This window comes from Aquarana catesbeiana, linkage group LG12 (genome assembly GCF_042186555.1).
Source record: "Aquarana catesbeiana isolate 2022-GZ linkage group LG12, ASM4218655v1, whole genome shotgun sequence".
In the NCBI taxonomy this organism is placed as follows: domain Eukaryota; kingdom Metazoa; phylum Chordata; class Amphibia; order Anura; family Ranidae; genus Aquarana; species Aquarana catesbeiana.
In genome coordinates, this window is record NC_133335.1 from 195,004,626 (window position 1) to 195,021,171 (window position 16,546).

The following is a 16,546-nucleotide window of genomic DNA, read 5'->3' on the forward strand; positions in this document are numbered from 1 at the left end:
ACGGGACAGTCAGAGATTACATACATGACACACAGGACAGTCAGAGATCACATACATGACACACGGGACGGTCAGAGATTACATACATGACACATGGGACGGTCATAGATTACATACATGACACACGACGGTCATAGATTACATACATGACACACAAGACGGTCAGAGATTACATACATGACACACGACGGTCATAGATTACATACATGACACACGGGACGGTCAGAGATTACATACATGACACACGACGGTCATAGATTACATACATGACACACGGGATGGTCAGAGATTACATACATGACACACGGGACGGTCAGAGATCACATACATGACACACGGGACAGTCAGAGATTACATACATGACACACGACGGTCATAGATTACATACATGACACACGGGACAGTCAGAGATTACATACATGACACACGGGACGGTCAGAGATTACATACATGACACACGGGACGGTCAGAGATTACATACATGACACATGGGACAGTCAAAGAATACATACATGACACACGGGACGGTCAGAGATTACATACATGACACACAGGATGGTCAGAGATTGCATACATGACACACGGGACGGTCAGAGATTACATACATAACACACGGGACGGTCAGAGATTACATACATGACACACGGGATACATGAGAAGGAGATGGCACCCCATTGGTCAGCATAGAGGAGCCTGGAAAGTAATGCACCTCCAAGAACTCCTCCCTCTTCCAGGCCACACCCCCATTTGGCTGCTCTGGTTGGGTCTATTCTGTGACTGATCTATATTTCACCAATAAAGCTTTATATACTTTTATTACCTATACCATGGTTGTCCCTCCTCTTTTTTACCTATCTTGGTGACATCTCTTTGTCCCAACCATGTTTTGATTATACAGTAACCTGCTGGTACTGGACGTGATATCCCCTCTGATAGACGAATTGCTCAGAGCTGAAGTATTACTTCTTATCTTTCTACCATCTCGGTGGTGAGGACACAGGAATGTTTACACTGTGGTTAATTACACCCCCATCCCGCCCACTCAAGCAGCAGCCTGCAGGAGATAGGCTGGGAACCTGTAGGGGGCGGAGACTCCAGTGTCTGGCATTTATGGGGTTAATGGTTTCCATGGAAATCATCACCTCGGCTTGTTTACCTTCTGCCGTCTCTGAGCCGCACATGTGCAGTAGCTGCAGGGAGGATTTCATGCTTCTCCTGTGAAGTCACGTAGCCTCGCTCTACCTGCTACGTGCAACACGTGACTCCCGCAGAGAGCGACGTAATGGCTCAGGTGGGAGTGGGCGCATGGGACGGGCGTGACCAGAGGATGAATAGCCAATTAGGAGCTGGAGGCTGGAGCTGTTACACTTGTGACGTCAAGACTTGATCAGATAAATAGCTGAGCAGAGACGGGAGCGCGTCAGTGTGAGGGGAGCGGAGAAGAGGAAACATCCTCACTACAGAGCTCCGGAGGGAGGAACCATTGTCTGGACTACAGCCGGGTCACAGCGTGTCTGTGTAACCTGCCTCCTCTGCTCATGCTCTGAGGAACTACAATTCCCAGATTGCTGGGACTTGTAGTTCCTTTAGAGCCTGAACAGAGGAGGCAGATCACACAGACATGCCGTGACCCGGCTGTAGTCCGGACAATGGCTCCTCCCTCCAGAGCTCTGTGTGGGGGATGGTCCCTCCTCCCCCGCTCTCTACATACTGACACCCACATCTCCACTCACCAACCACCGAGGGTGGGGCTCCAATTGCTTGCCCTCCCCCACACACGGCCGATCCAGGAAACATCTCCACCACAGAGCTCCGGAGGGAGGAGCCATTGTCCGGTCTACAGCCGGGTCACAGCGTGTCTGTGTATCCGGGGAACCTGCCTCCTCTGCTCAGGCTCTGAGGAACTACAATTCCCAGCAATTACACAGTGCATGCTGGGAGCTGTAGTTCCTCATGCGGACAGAGATTGCTGGGACTTGTAGTTCCTTTAGAACCTGAGCAGAGGAGGCAGATCACAGACATGCCGTGACCCGGCTGTAGTCCGGACAATGGCTCCTCCCTCCAGAGCTCTGTGTGGGGGATGGTCCCTCCTCCCCCACTCTCCACACACTGACACCCACATCTCCACTCACCTTCCACCGAGGGTGGGGCTCCAATTGCCTGCCCTCCCCCACACACGGGGCCGATCCAGGAAATATTCGATTGCCTCTCGGGGGACAAGGAAGGAATTTTTTCCCCAGCTGGAGCACATTGGATCATGCTTTGCTGGGGTTTTTCGCCTTCCTCTGGATCAACTGCCTCACAACCAAATACTCCCACTCTTCTACAACCAAGAGGGGACGCTACCACCCTGGGTAGGGGGTGAGTGTGGCCAGTGGAACTTCCTCTCAAGTTTCATCTACCCTCACTCCCCCATGCCCAGCATACTGGTAATACCCCCTGCCCCCACCTACACCCACTCATCTACCACCAAGAGGGGACGCTACCACCCTGGGTAGGGGGTTAGCGTGGCCAGTGGAACTTCCCCCCAAGTTTCATCTGCCCTCCCCCACACCCATCATACTGGTAATACCCCCTGCCCCCACCTATATGCAATCATCTACCACCAAGGGTGACAATGCCTCAGGCTCTGCTATACCCACTCATCTACCACCAAGAAGGGACGCTACCACCCTGGGTAGGGGGTGAGTGTGGCCAGTGGAACTTCCCCCCAAGTTTCATCTGCCCTCACTCCCCCACGCCCAGCATACTGGTAATACCCCCTGAACCCACCTACACCACTTCATCTACCACCAAGAGGGGACGCTACCACCCTGGGTAGGGGGTGAGTGTGGCCACTGGAACTTCCCCCCAAGTTTCATCTGCCTTCACTCCCCCACCCACAGCTTACTGGTAATGCCTCCACCTACATGCAATCATCTACCACCAAGGGGGACAATGCCTCAGGCTCTGCTACACCCACTCATCTACCACCAAGAAGGGATGCTACAACCCTGGGTAGGGGGTGAGTGTGGCCAGTGGAACTTCCCCCCATGTTTCATCTGCCCCCCCACACAGCATACTGGTAATACCCCCTGGCCCCACCTATACCCACTCATCTACCACCAAGAGGGGATGCTACCACCCTGGGGTGAGTGTGGCCAGTGGAACTTCCCCCCAAGTTTCATCTGCCCTCACTCCCCCACACCCAGCATACTGGTACTGACCCCACCTACATGCACTCATCTACCAACAAGAGGGGACGTTACCACCCTGGGTATGGGGTGAGTGTGGCCAGTGGAACTTCCCCCCAAGTTTCATCTGCCCTCACTCCCCCACACCCAGCATACTGGTAATACCCCCTGCCCCCACCTACACCCACTCATCTACCACCAAGGGTGACAATGCCTCAGGCTCTGCTACACCCACTCATCTACCACCAAGAAGGGACGCTACCACCCTGGGTAGGGGGTGAGTGTGGCCAGTGGAACTTCCCCCCAAGTTTCATCTGCCCTCACTCCCCCACGCCCAGCATACTGGTAATACCCCCTGGCCCTCCTACACCCACTCATCTACCACCAAGAGGGGACGCTACCACCCTGGGTAGGGGGTGAGTGTGGCCACTGGAACTTCCCCCCAAGTTTCATCTGCCCTCACTCCCCCACGCCCAGCATACTGGTACTGACCCCACCTACATGCACTCATCTACCAACAAGAGGGGACGTTACCACCCTGGGTATGGGGTGAGTGTGGCCAGTGGAACTTCCCCCCAAGTTTCATCTGCCCTCACTCCCCCACACCCAGCATAACATACATAACATATTTATATTGATCACATCTTTATCCACTTCCCAAATCCCCCCCCCCCAGAAAAAAAACTTCTTTCCCTTCTCCCCCCTCCCTTCAACCCCTCCACCCCTCCACCCCTCCTCCCTCCTACAAATACCTTATATTAAATATGCTCCCAATTCACCCAACCAAGAGAAAAAAAAAATTAAGAGGCTTCAATGAGCCATGTCCATATAACTCTTAACACCCCACTCCTTCTTGCCCACACCCCCTCATCTACCACCAAGAGGGGATGCTACCACCCTGGGTATGGGGTGAGTGTGGCCAGTGGAACTTCCCCCCAAGTTTCTGCCCTCACTCCCACGTACCCAGTGTATCCCCTGCTCCCACCTACATACACTCATCTACCACCAATGGTGGCAATGCCTCTTAGGTTCCACAGAAAATGGGGTGCCTTGCCGTGGCTCTGTGGCTTATGCATGCATTTGTAAATGTGTGCAACTAAACCCCTGTCTTTGACACATACTGCTCAACAGGACAGTTTGGTTGGTCACAGGCTGGTCGGTAAGTTGAGTGTGGAAATGTCTTATTCTTATGTGTTTGCCTTTGCAATGCTCCTTGCTGCAGTGACCAGTTACAGGTGGGGGCAGGTAGTAACCACTTTTTTGTACCAGCAAGGGTGGCAATACCTCTTAGGCTCAGCTACACCCACTCATCTACCACCAAGGCTGGCAATGCCTTTTACTGTAAAGTGTTTTCTACATTTGCAATATAGTCCCATCTATGGGATTTTTTTATTGGATATTGTAATAAAATTTGACTACTATTACTTAACAATACTGGTGTGGTACTGTTACATTTGTATATAACTGTGTTCTTTAGGGTGTTTGCTTTATGTAAACAGATGGGGATGGGGATTCCATTTGTTTTTTTCGATCCGCCCACTGCCTGATTGAAAAAAAAAATATATACTTCTATGGCCAACCTTAAAGGACTTTAGCAGCCCATAGATTATGCAACTTTCTTTCACACAATGGGTGAACGGAAAGAAAATTGCTTGATTTCCCCCATCAACGCAGATGGGGGAATCCCTCTCATAGTGCTATTGTGTTTTGCTAGCGGGGTGCTTTCCCTGCTGGAAGAACAGAATGATCACTGCCGGCAGTAATTGCCTGAATAAAAATCCCACAAACTGGTTGTACTGAAGTCAACCGATTTCAGTACAACCAGCCTGTCCATGAATAGATTGAATCTCAGGCCTGTCCCTGCTGAACCAGCTGAGGTTCAATCTTTCTGTGGCCGGCTATAGATTGTAAGATCCGAGAGGGCTGATATGAATGTGCAATATAAATGTGTAAATTGTCGGCATTATAGAAATACTTGTGATAAATAAAGTACATTTATGTTTCAATAAAATCCCGTAAATTGAAAAGTTGTAGCTGGTGACTGGGTCTCTTTATAGGATATTTAGTGAAAGCAATAAAGAGTAACAATCTTATGTAGGGACAAACCTGCAACTAAACATATATATAGAGTTAGGGCCGCATTTTACAGAGGAGCCTTGGTGGGGCGCTGCGGCTTCCACATAGATTTGCAAATGAGTGCAACAAAAGCCTCTGTTTTTACCCTGAATTGTTAGAAATGACAATTTGTTTCTTTTGCTGGCTGGCTGGTAAGTCTGCTGGGAATTTTTTTGCCTATATTGTGCAACCTCCTTCCATGTGCAACCATAAAAAGACAGAGAGGGCGCCCAGACCTAGTGCTTTATCCTAAAACAATCCCTTTATTAACATAAAAAGTGGTAAGTATTATACTCACAAGATGATAAATGTATCAAGCACATCACATAGTACACCGTCATCCAATCCACATTGCATCATATGGTAGGAGAAGGTGCAGATCCAATACGCTAATGCATTTCGAGGACTTGCTTCTTCAGAGCTCTGAGGAAGAGGCTAGTCCTCGAAACATGTTAGCCTATTGGCTCTTCACCTTCTCCTACCACATGATCTGATGCAATGTGGATTGGATGACGGTGTACTATGTGATGTGCTTGATACCTTTGTCATCTTGTGAGTATAATACTTACCACTTTTTATATTAATAAAGCGATGGTTTAAGGATAAGGCTATTTTCACATTGGGACCGCGTTAGCACTAAAGCGCCGTTCGTTTTAGCGACACTTTAGCGCTGTTTAAGCGGCGCTTTTCGGCCGCTAGTGTCCCTGATCACTGCCACACCAGTTATATGAGGACACTGTACTGCACTGGTTACAGTATGTAAACAAAAAAAAGTGGGGAACATTGTTTTTTCTTAATTTCTTCATTTTCCAAAATATTGCAACAAAAGATTACGACTTCAAAAAACCCCACTGTGCCTCTTACTAAATACCTCAGACTGTCTACATTCCAAAAGGGGGGGTCATTCAGGGGGTATTTGTACTGTCCTGGCATTTCTGGGCCTCAAGAAATGAGATTGGCCGTCGGTACATCAGGATTGATCTATTCTCAGATAGCTATCCCATAGCTTGTGGACTCTCTAACTTTCCTACAGACTAAATAATATACACTGATTTGGGTTATATTCACCAAAGAAATGTAGCAGAATACATTTTGGCCTAAAAATTATGAAGAATTATTATTTGTGTTAAAATGTGTTTTTCAATATTTTCGGTCTTTTTTTGTTTATATAATAAACAAACAAAAAAAAAACCCCAGTGGTGATTAAATGCCACCAAAAGCTCTATTTGTATGAAAAAAAAATATATAAAAATTTAATTTTGAGTACATGACCGCGCAATTGTCATTCAAACCGTGATAGCACTGAAAGCTGAAAATTGGCCTGGGCAGGAAGGGGGTGAAAGTGTCCGGTATTGAAGAGGTTAATGAAAAGAAAAACAGTAAAATGGATCCCCTGCAGCTGACCGACCCCCCCCCTCCCCCAGAAACAATAGACCCCCTCCCCCAGAAACAACAGACCCCCAGCAAGAACAGAATTCCAGAAACAATAGATCCCCCCACCAGCAACAATAGACCACCCCTCCAGAAACAATAGACCACCCCCCCAGAAACAATAGACCCCCAGCAACAACAGAACTCCAGCAACAATAGAACCCCCACCAGCCATAATAGGTCTCCCAGGAGTCAGCGTCAGTAGACACCTCCCTCAACAGTAGATCCCTCCAAGCAACAATAGAGCCCCCCACAAGCAATTAGTCCCCCCCACTAGAAGCAATAGGTCTCCCAGGAGCCAGCATCAGTAGACCCCTACCGCAACAGTAGATCCCTCCCAGCAACAATAGAGCCCCCACCAGCAATAAGCCCCCCCACCAGAACCAATAGTTCTCCCAGGAGCCAGCGTCAGTAGACCCCTCCCTCATCAGTAGACCCCTCCCTCATCAGTAGACCCCTCCCTCTACAGTAGATCCCCCTCAGCAATAATTGAACCCTCAGCAACATAAGACCCTCCCAGCAACAACAGTTTCCCCGCCAACAATAAACCCCCCACCCCCCTCGGGATAATAGATTCTCCAGCAGCCAGCATCAATAGACCCTCCAGCACCCCATGGAATTACATACATTCAGCGCTGGAGGTGCCGGAACTGCGCCTCCCTGTATTAACACTGAATAAAGCCCTGTGCTTCGGGTGGTGTGAAGCCTGCCATCTGGGAAGAGGCGGGGCCCCGATGGCACCATTATTACATTTTATAGACATAGAAAACGATCTTCTCACTCCGCTTCCTCAGCAAACCATAAATGCGGTTTCTGCTGACTGTCCATTCACCAACCCATCCTTAGACACACACATTGTACTACTCCCCGAACCACACCAAGATATGATGCATTGCAATATTTAGCCACCTATTTCACGCATTAACCAGTTCCTGACCGCCCCATACCAGTTTTACTGCTACAGGGCAGCCGCGCTGCGCAAGATCACATACATGTACGCGATCTGTGTTCCCGAGCCGGGGGACGCGTGTGCCCGCCAGCCAGGGGTGCTGTGATTGGCTCCAGCACCGATCAGTCTTCAGGTCCAGGCCAATCATTTTTGCCCTGGACCTGCCGATCGGTTCTGACAAATCACAGAACCACATGTGCCTGCGCTTATAAAGGCACAGGAAATGACGGCCTCTTCTCTCCTGGAGCCCTTTACAGTTCCAGAGATAGAAGAGATGGCATCAGACAGTGAGTAACAGCAGCACACTGGAGGGGTTGTGGCCAGTGGGAGCAGAAAATGTCCTGGCGTCAGTGGGAGTAAACAATGCCCCTTCATTGGTATTAGGAGGGAGTAATAGTGCCTCATCTTTAGTATTAGGGGGAGTAAACAATGCCCCATCATTGGTATTAGGGGGAGTAATAGTGCCCCATCTTTGGCATTAGGGGGAGTAAACAATGCCCCGTCATTAGTATTAGGGGGAGTAATAGTGCCCCATCTTTGGAATTAGGGGGAGTAAACAATGCCCCGTCATTGGTGTTAGGGGGAGTAATAGTGCCCCATCTTTGGTATTAGGGGGAGTAAACAATGCCCCATCATTGGTATTAGGGGGAGTAATAGTGCCCCATCTTTGGTATTAGGTGGAGTAAACAATGCCCCATCATTGGTATTAGCGGGAGTAATAGTGCCTCATCTTTGGTATTAGGGGGAGTAAACAATGCCCCGTCATTGGTATTAGGGGGATTAATAGTGCCCAGGGCTGATCCTAGGGTCACAGACGCCTGGGTGCAGAAATATTTCTAGCGCCCCCACGTGGGCATGGTCATCTTACCATCTCCTCCCTTTTACAAATGTTACTATGGCAACGACTCAAACACAGAGATGCTCCCCTAAGAAGTCTTCATTACCCTGGGATACTCCTATGATCTTTTAACAATAAAGAAAATACAGGAAGAGGGTACACTAATGAGACCTGGAGGGGAGTCTCTCTGATGCACACAGAGAGGGCTTCTGTTAGAGTATCTGTTAGAAAGAGCCCCCAGACATAGTACAGGAGATGGTCAGAGACTGGAGATATAATACAGGAGATGGTCAGAGACTGAACATATAATACAGGAGATGGTCAGAGACTGGAGATATTGTACAGGAGATGGTCAGAGACTGCAGACATAGTACAGGAGATGGTCAGAGACTGCAGACATAATACAGAAGATGGTCAGAGACTGCAGACATAGTACAGGATATGGTCAGAAACTGCAGACATACTACAGGAGATGGTCAGAGACTGCAGACATGTTACAAGAGATGGTCAGAGACTGCAGACATGTTACAAGAGATGGTCAGAGACTGCAGACATGTTACAAGAGATGGTCAGAGACTGCAGACATGATACAAGAGATGGTCAGAGACTGCAGTTCCTATGGACGTTAGTAGATAATGGCCGATCAGCCCTCTCACCTGACCCAGCGATACAGCAACGGTTCCTCTGATTAGGAGTCAGCTCACTCTGAATTGCCCGTGGCGACTCTGCTGGGTAGAGCCCAGATCTGTATTATGGCAATGACTCCATTCCTTTCTCCGCCAGTGATAGCACTAGGCTGTGTGGATTTCCCTCTGGTGGTGCAGGGCAGCGGGGTTCTCTCTCTGATGGTGTTCCCTCAGCACTGTCCTCTCTCTCTGAAGTCCTGGGTGCACTTCCCTGAAAGCTTTCCCGGGCTCCTGGCTCTCTCTCTCTCTCCCATTCATCTGAGCATGCTGTGTGGGCTGCAGTTTCAGTGTTACAGTGGGGCTGCCAGTCCTCGGGACTACATGTCCCACAATCTTCTTCTTTGCTCCTTTTCATTTTCTTCCCTGGCCGATATGAAGGCGGGGGAAGAAACATAGTGCGCCACTCACTAGTACAGCAGCGCGCACGAGGCGGAGCGGGAGAGGGGAAATAAGAGCCCACGGCTGCAGTGGCGTCACTAGGGTTGGTGTCACCCGGTGCGGTAAAACTTGGTGTCACCCCCCCTCTACCATCTATAGTCACCCCTCAGTACAGACCCCCCTCCACTAAGTATAGACCCCCCTCCGTCAGTGCAGACCCTCTAACTAAGTATAAACCCCTCCCTCAGTACAGACCCCCCATCAGTATAGACCCACCCAGAACAAACCACCCCCCCTCCATTAGTACAGACCCCTAGAACAAACCACCCCCCTCCATTAGCACAGACCCCCCGGACAAATCACCCCCCCTACATTAGTACAGACCCCCCATAACAAACCACCCCACTCCAATAGTACAGATCCCCCAGCACAAACCACCCCCCTCCATTAGTACAGACCCCCCAGGACAAACCACCCCCCCTCCATTAGTACAGACCCCCATTACAAACCACCCCCTCCATTAGTACAGACCTCAGGACAAACCACCCCCCCTCCATTAGTACAGACCCCCCAGGACAAACCACCCCCCCTCAATTAGTACAGACCCCCCAGGACAAACCACCCCCCTACATTAGTACAGACCCCCCCGGACAAACCACCCCCCTACATTAGTACAGAGCCCCCCAGAACAAATCACCCCCCCTTAATTAGTACAGATGCCCCCAGGACAAACCACACCTCCTACATTAGTACAGACTCCCAAGAACAAACCACCCCCCCTTCCGTTAGTACAGACCCCCCAGAACAAACCACCCCCCCTTAATTAGTACAGACGCCCCAGGACAAACCACCCCCTTCCATTAATACAGCCCCTCTCAGGACAAACTACCCCCCTCGATTAGTACAGACCTCCCGGCACAAATCACCTCCCTTAATTAGTACAGACGCCCCCAGGACAAACCACCCCCTTCCATTAGTATTGACCCCCCAGGACAAACCACCCCCCCTCCATTAGTACAGACCCAGCAGAACAAACCACCCCCCTCCATTAGTACAACCCCCCAGGACAAACCCCCCCTCCATTAGTACAGACCCCCAGGACAAACCACCCCCCTCCATTAGTACAGACCCCCAGGACAAACCCCCCCTCCATTAGTACAGACCCCCCCAGAACAAACCACCACCTACATTAGTACAGACCCCCCCAGGACAAACCCCCCCCTCCATTAGTACAGACCCAGCAGAACAAACCACCCCCCTCCATTAGTACAACCCCCCAGGACAACCCCCCTCCATTAGTACAGACCCCCCCAGGACAAACCACCCCCCCTCCATTAGTACAGACCCCCAGAACAAACCACCCCCCCTACATTAGTACAGACCCCCAGGACAAACCAACCCCCTCCATTAGTATAGACCCCCCAGGACAAACCCCCCCTCCATTAGTACAGACCCCCAGGACAAACCACCCCCCCTACATTAGTACAGACCCCCCCAGAACAAACCACCCCCCTACATTAGACAGACCCCCAGAACAAACCACCCCCTACATTAGTACAGACTCCCCAGAACAAACCACCCCCCCTCCATTAGTACAGACCCCCAGGACAAAACAACCCCCTACATTAGTACAGACCCCCCCGGACAAACCACCCCCCTACATTAGTACAGAGCCCCCCAGAACAAACCACCCCCCCTTAATTAGTACAGATGCCCCCAGGACAAACCACCCCCCTACATTAGTACAGACCCCCAAGAACAAACCAACCCCCTCCGTTAGTACAGACCCCCCAGACCAAACCACCCCCCCTTAATTAGTACAGACGCCCCCAGGACAAACCACCTCCCCTCCATTAGTACAGACCCCCCCAGAAAAAACTATCCCCCTCCATTAGTACAGACCCCCCCGGACAAATCACCCCTCTTAATTAGTACAGACGCCCCCAGGACAAACCAACCCCCTCCATTAGTACGGACCCCCCCAGGACAAACCACCCCCCCCTCCATTAGTACAGACCCAGCAGAACAAACCACCCCTTCCATTAGTACAAACCCCCAGGACAAACCCTCCCTCCATTAGTACAGACCCCCCCAGGACAAACCACCCCCCTACATTAGTACAGACCCCCCAGAACAAACCACCCCCCTCCATTAGTACAGACCCCCGGACAAATCACCCCCCCTACATTAGTACAGACCCCCCAGAACAAACCACCCCCCCTCCATTAGTACAGACCTCCCCAGGACAAACCACCCCCCTCCATTAGTACAGACCCCCCAGGACAAACCACCCCCCCTCCATTAGTACAGAACCCCCCAGGACAAACCACCTCTGTCCATTAGTACAGACCCCCCAGGACAAACCACCCCCCTCCATTAGTACAGACCCCCCCAGGACAAACCACCCCCCCTACATTAGTACAGACCCCCCCAGAACAAACCACCCCCCTGCATTAGTACAGACCCCCCAGAACAAACCACCCCCCTACATAAGTACAGACCCCCAAGAACAAACCACTCCCCCTCCATTAGTACACACCCCCCCAGAACAAACCACCCCCCTCCATTAGTACAGACCCCCTCAGGACTAACCACCCCCCCTCCATTAGTACAGACCCCCAGAACAAACCACCCCCTCCATTAGTACAGACCCCCCGGACAAATCACCCCCCTACATTAGTACAGACCCCCCAGAACAAACCACCCCCTCAATTAGTACAGACCCCCCAATACAAACCACTCCCTCCATTAGTACAGACCCCCCAGGACAAACCACCCCCTCTACATTAGTACAACTCCCCCCAGAACAAACCACCCCCCTACATTAGTACAGACCCCGCCAGAACAAACCACCCCCCTATATTAGTACAGACCCCCCTGGACAAACCACCCCCCCTACATTAGTACAGACCCCCAGGACAAACCAACCCCCCTCCATTAGTACAGACCCCCCCAGGACAAACCACCCCCCTACATTAGTACAGACCCCCCAGAACAAACCACCCCCCTACATTAGTACAGACCCCCCCAGAACAAACCACCCCCCTACATTAGTACAGACCCCCCAGACAAACTACCCCCCTACATTAGTACAGACCCCCAGAACAAACCACCGCCCCTACATTAGTACAGACCCCCAGGACAAACCAACCACCTACATTAGTATAGACCCCCCAGGACAACCCCCCCTCCATTAGTACAGACCCCCAGGACAAACCACCCCCCCTACATTAGTTCAGACCCCCCCAGAACAAACCACCCCCCTACATTAGACAGACCCCCAGAACAAACCACCCCCCCTACATTAGTACAGACTCCCCAGAACAAACCAACCCCCCCTCCATTAGTACAGACACCCCCAGGACAAACCACCCCCCTACATTAGTACAGACCCCCCCCAGACAAACCACCCCCTACATTAGTACAGAGCCCCCCAGAACAAACCACCCCCCTTAATTAGTACAGATGACCCCAGGACAAACCACCCCCCTACATTAGTATAGACCCCAAGAACAAACCACCCCCCCCTCCATTAGTACAGACCCTCCCCAAAACAAACCACCCCCCCTTTAATTAGTACAGACGCCCCCAGGACAAACCACCCCCCCTCCATTAGTACAGACCCCCCCAGAACAAATTATCCACCTCCATTAGTACAGACGCCCCTGGACAAATCACCCCCCCTTAATTAGTACAGACGCCCCCAGGACAAACCCCCCCTCCATTAGTACGGACCCCCCCAGGACAAACCACCCCCCTCTCCATTTGTACAGACCCAGCAGAACAAACCACACCCTGCCATTAGTACAACCCCCCAGGACAACCCCCCCCTCCATTAGTGCAGACCCCCCCAGGACAAATCACCCCCCCTCCATTAGTACAGACCCCCCAGAACAAACCACCCCCCTCCATTAGTACAGACCCCAGGACAAATCACCCCCCCTACATTAGTACAGACCCCCCAGAACAAACCACCCCCCTCCATTAGTACAGACCTCCCCAGGTCAAACCACCCCCCTCCATAAGTACAGACCCCCCAGGACAAACCACCCCTGCTCCATTATTACAGACCCCCAGAACAAACCACCTCCGTCCATTAGTACAGACCCCCCCAGGACAAACCACCACCCCCGTCATTAGTACAGACCCCCCCAGGACAAACCACCCCCCCTACATTAGTACAGACCCCTCCAGAACAAACCACCCACCTGCATTAGTACAGACCCCCCAGAACAAACCACCCCCCTGCATTAGTACAGACCCCCAGAACAAACCACCCCCCCTACATAAGTACAGACCCCCAAGAACAAACCACTCCCCCTCCATTAGTGCAGACCCCCCAGAACAAACCACCCCCCTCCATTAGTAGAGACCCCCTCAGGACAAACCACCCCCCTTCCATTAGTACAGACCCCCAGAACAAACCACCCCCTCCATTAGTACAGACCCCCGGACAAATCACCCCCCTACATTAGTACAGACCCCCCAGAACAAACCACTCCCCCTCCATTAGTACAGATCCCCAATACAAACCACCCCATCCATTAGTACAGACCCCCCCAGGACAAACCACCCCCTTCCATTAGTACAGACCCCCCAGGAAAAACCACCCCCCTCCATTAGTACAGACCCCCCAGGACAAACCACCCCCCCTCCATTAGTACAGACCCCCCCCAGAACAAAGCACCCCCCTACATTAGTGCAGACCCCTCCAGGACAAACCACCCCCCTCTATTAGTACAGACCCAGCAGAACAAACCACCCCGCTCCATTAGTACAACCCCCAGGACAAACCCCCCTCCATTAGTACAGACCCCCCCAGGACAAACCACCACCCCTCCATTAGTACAGACCCCCCAGAACAAACCACCCCCTCCATTAGTACAGACCCCCGGACAAATCACCCCCCCTACATTAGTACAGACCCCCCAGAATAACCACCCCCCTCCATTAGTACAGACCTCCCCAGGACAAACCATTCCCCTCCATTAGTACAGACCCCCCCAGGACAAACTACCCCCCCTCCATTAGTACAGACCCCCAGAACAAACCACCTCCGACCATTAGTACAGACCCCCCAGGACAAACCACCCCCCCTCCATTAGTACAGACCCACCCAGGACAAACCACCCCCCCTACATTAGTACAGACCCCCCCAGAACAAACCACCCCCCTGCATTGGTACAGACCCCCCCAGAACAAACCACCCCCTACATAAGTACAGACCCCCAAGAACAAACCACTCCCCCTCCATTAGTACAAACCCCCCCAGAACAAACCCCCCCTCCATTAGTACAGACCCCCCTCAGGACAAACCACCACCCCTCCATTAGTACAGACCCCAGAACAAACCACCCCCTCCATTAGTACAGACCCCCCGGACAAATCACCCCCCCTACATTAGTACAGACCCCCCAGAACAAACCACCCCCTCCATTAGTACAGACCCCCCAGGACAAACCACCCCCCTCCATTAGTACAGACCTCCCAGGACAAATCACCCCCCTCCATTAGTACAGACCCCCAGGACAAACCACCCCCCCCTCCATTAGTACAGACCACCCCAGAACAAACCACCCCCCTACATTAGTGCAGACCCCCCAAGGACAAACCATCCCCTCTCCATTAGTACAGACCCAGCAGAACAAACCACCCCCCTCCATTAGTACAACCCCCAGGACAAACCCCCCCTCCATTAGTACAGACCCCCCCAGGACAAACCACCCCCCCTCCATTAGTACAGACCCCCAGAACAAACCACCCCCCTCCATTAGTACAGACCCCCGGACAAATCACCCCCCCTACATTAGTACAGACCCCCCAGAACAAACCACCCCCATTAGTATAGACCTCCCAAGGACAAACCACCCCCCTCCATTAGTACAGACCCCCCAGGAAAAACTGCCCCCCCTCCATTAGTACAGACCCCCAGAACAAACCACCTCCGACCATTAGTACAGACCCCCCAGGACAAACCACCCCCCCTCCATTAGTACAGACCCCCCCAGGACAAACCACCCCCCCCTACATTAGTACAGACCCCCCCAGAACAAACCACCCCCCTGCATTAGTACAGACCCCCAAGAACAAACCACTCCCCCTCCATTAGCACAGACCCCCTAGAACAAACCACCCCCTCCATTAGTACAGACCCCTTCAGGACAAACCACCCCCCCCTCCATTAGTACAGACCCCCAGAACAAACTACCCCCTCCATTAGTACAGACCCCCCGGACAAATCACCCCCCCTACATTAGTACAGACCCCCAACAACAAACCACCCCCTCCATTAGTACAGACCCCCATTACAAACCACCCCCTCCATTAGTACAGACCCCCCAGGACAAACCACCCCCCTCCATTAGTACAGACCCCAGGACAAACCACCCCCCTCCATTAGTACAGACCCCCAGGACAAACCACCCCCCTCCATTAGTACAGACCCAGCAGAACAAACCACCCCCCTCCATTAGTACAACCCCCCAGGACAACCCCCCCTCCATTAGTACAGACCCCCCCAGGACAAACCACCCCCCCTCCGTTAGTACAGACCCCCATGACAAACCAACCCCCTCCATTAGTATAGACCCCCAGGACAAACCCCCCCTCCATTAGTACAGACCCCCAGGACAAACCACCTCCCCTACATTAGTACAAACCCCCCCAGAACAAACCACCCCCCTACATTAGATAGACCCCCCAGAACAAACCACCCCCTACATTAGTACAGACTCCCCAGAACAAACCACCCCCCCTCCATTAGTACCGACCCCCCAGGACAAACCAACCCCCTACATTAGTACAGACCCCCCACGACAAACCACCCCCCTACATTAGTACAGAGCCCCCCAGAACAAACCACCCCTCCATTAGTACAGACCCCCCTCAGGACAAACCACCACCCCTCCATTAGTACAGACCCCAGAACAAACCACCCCCCTCCATTAGTACAGACCCCCCGGACAAATCACCCCCC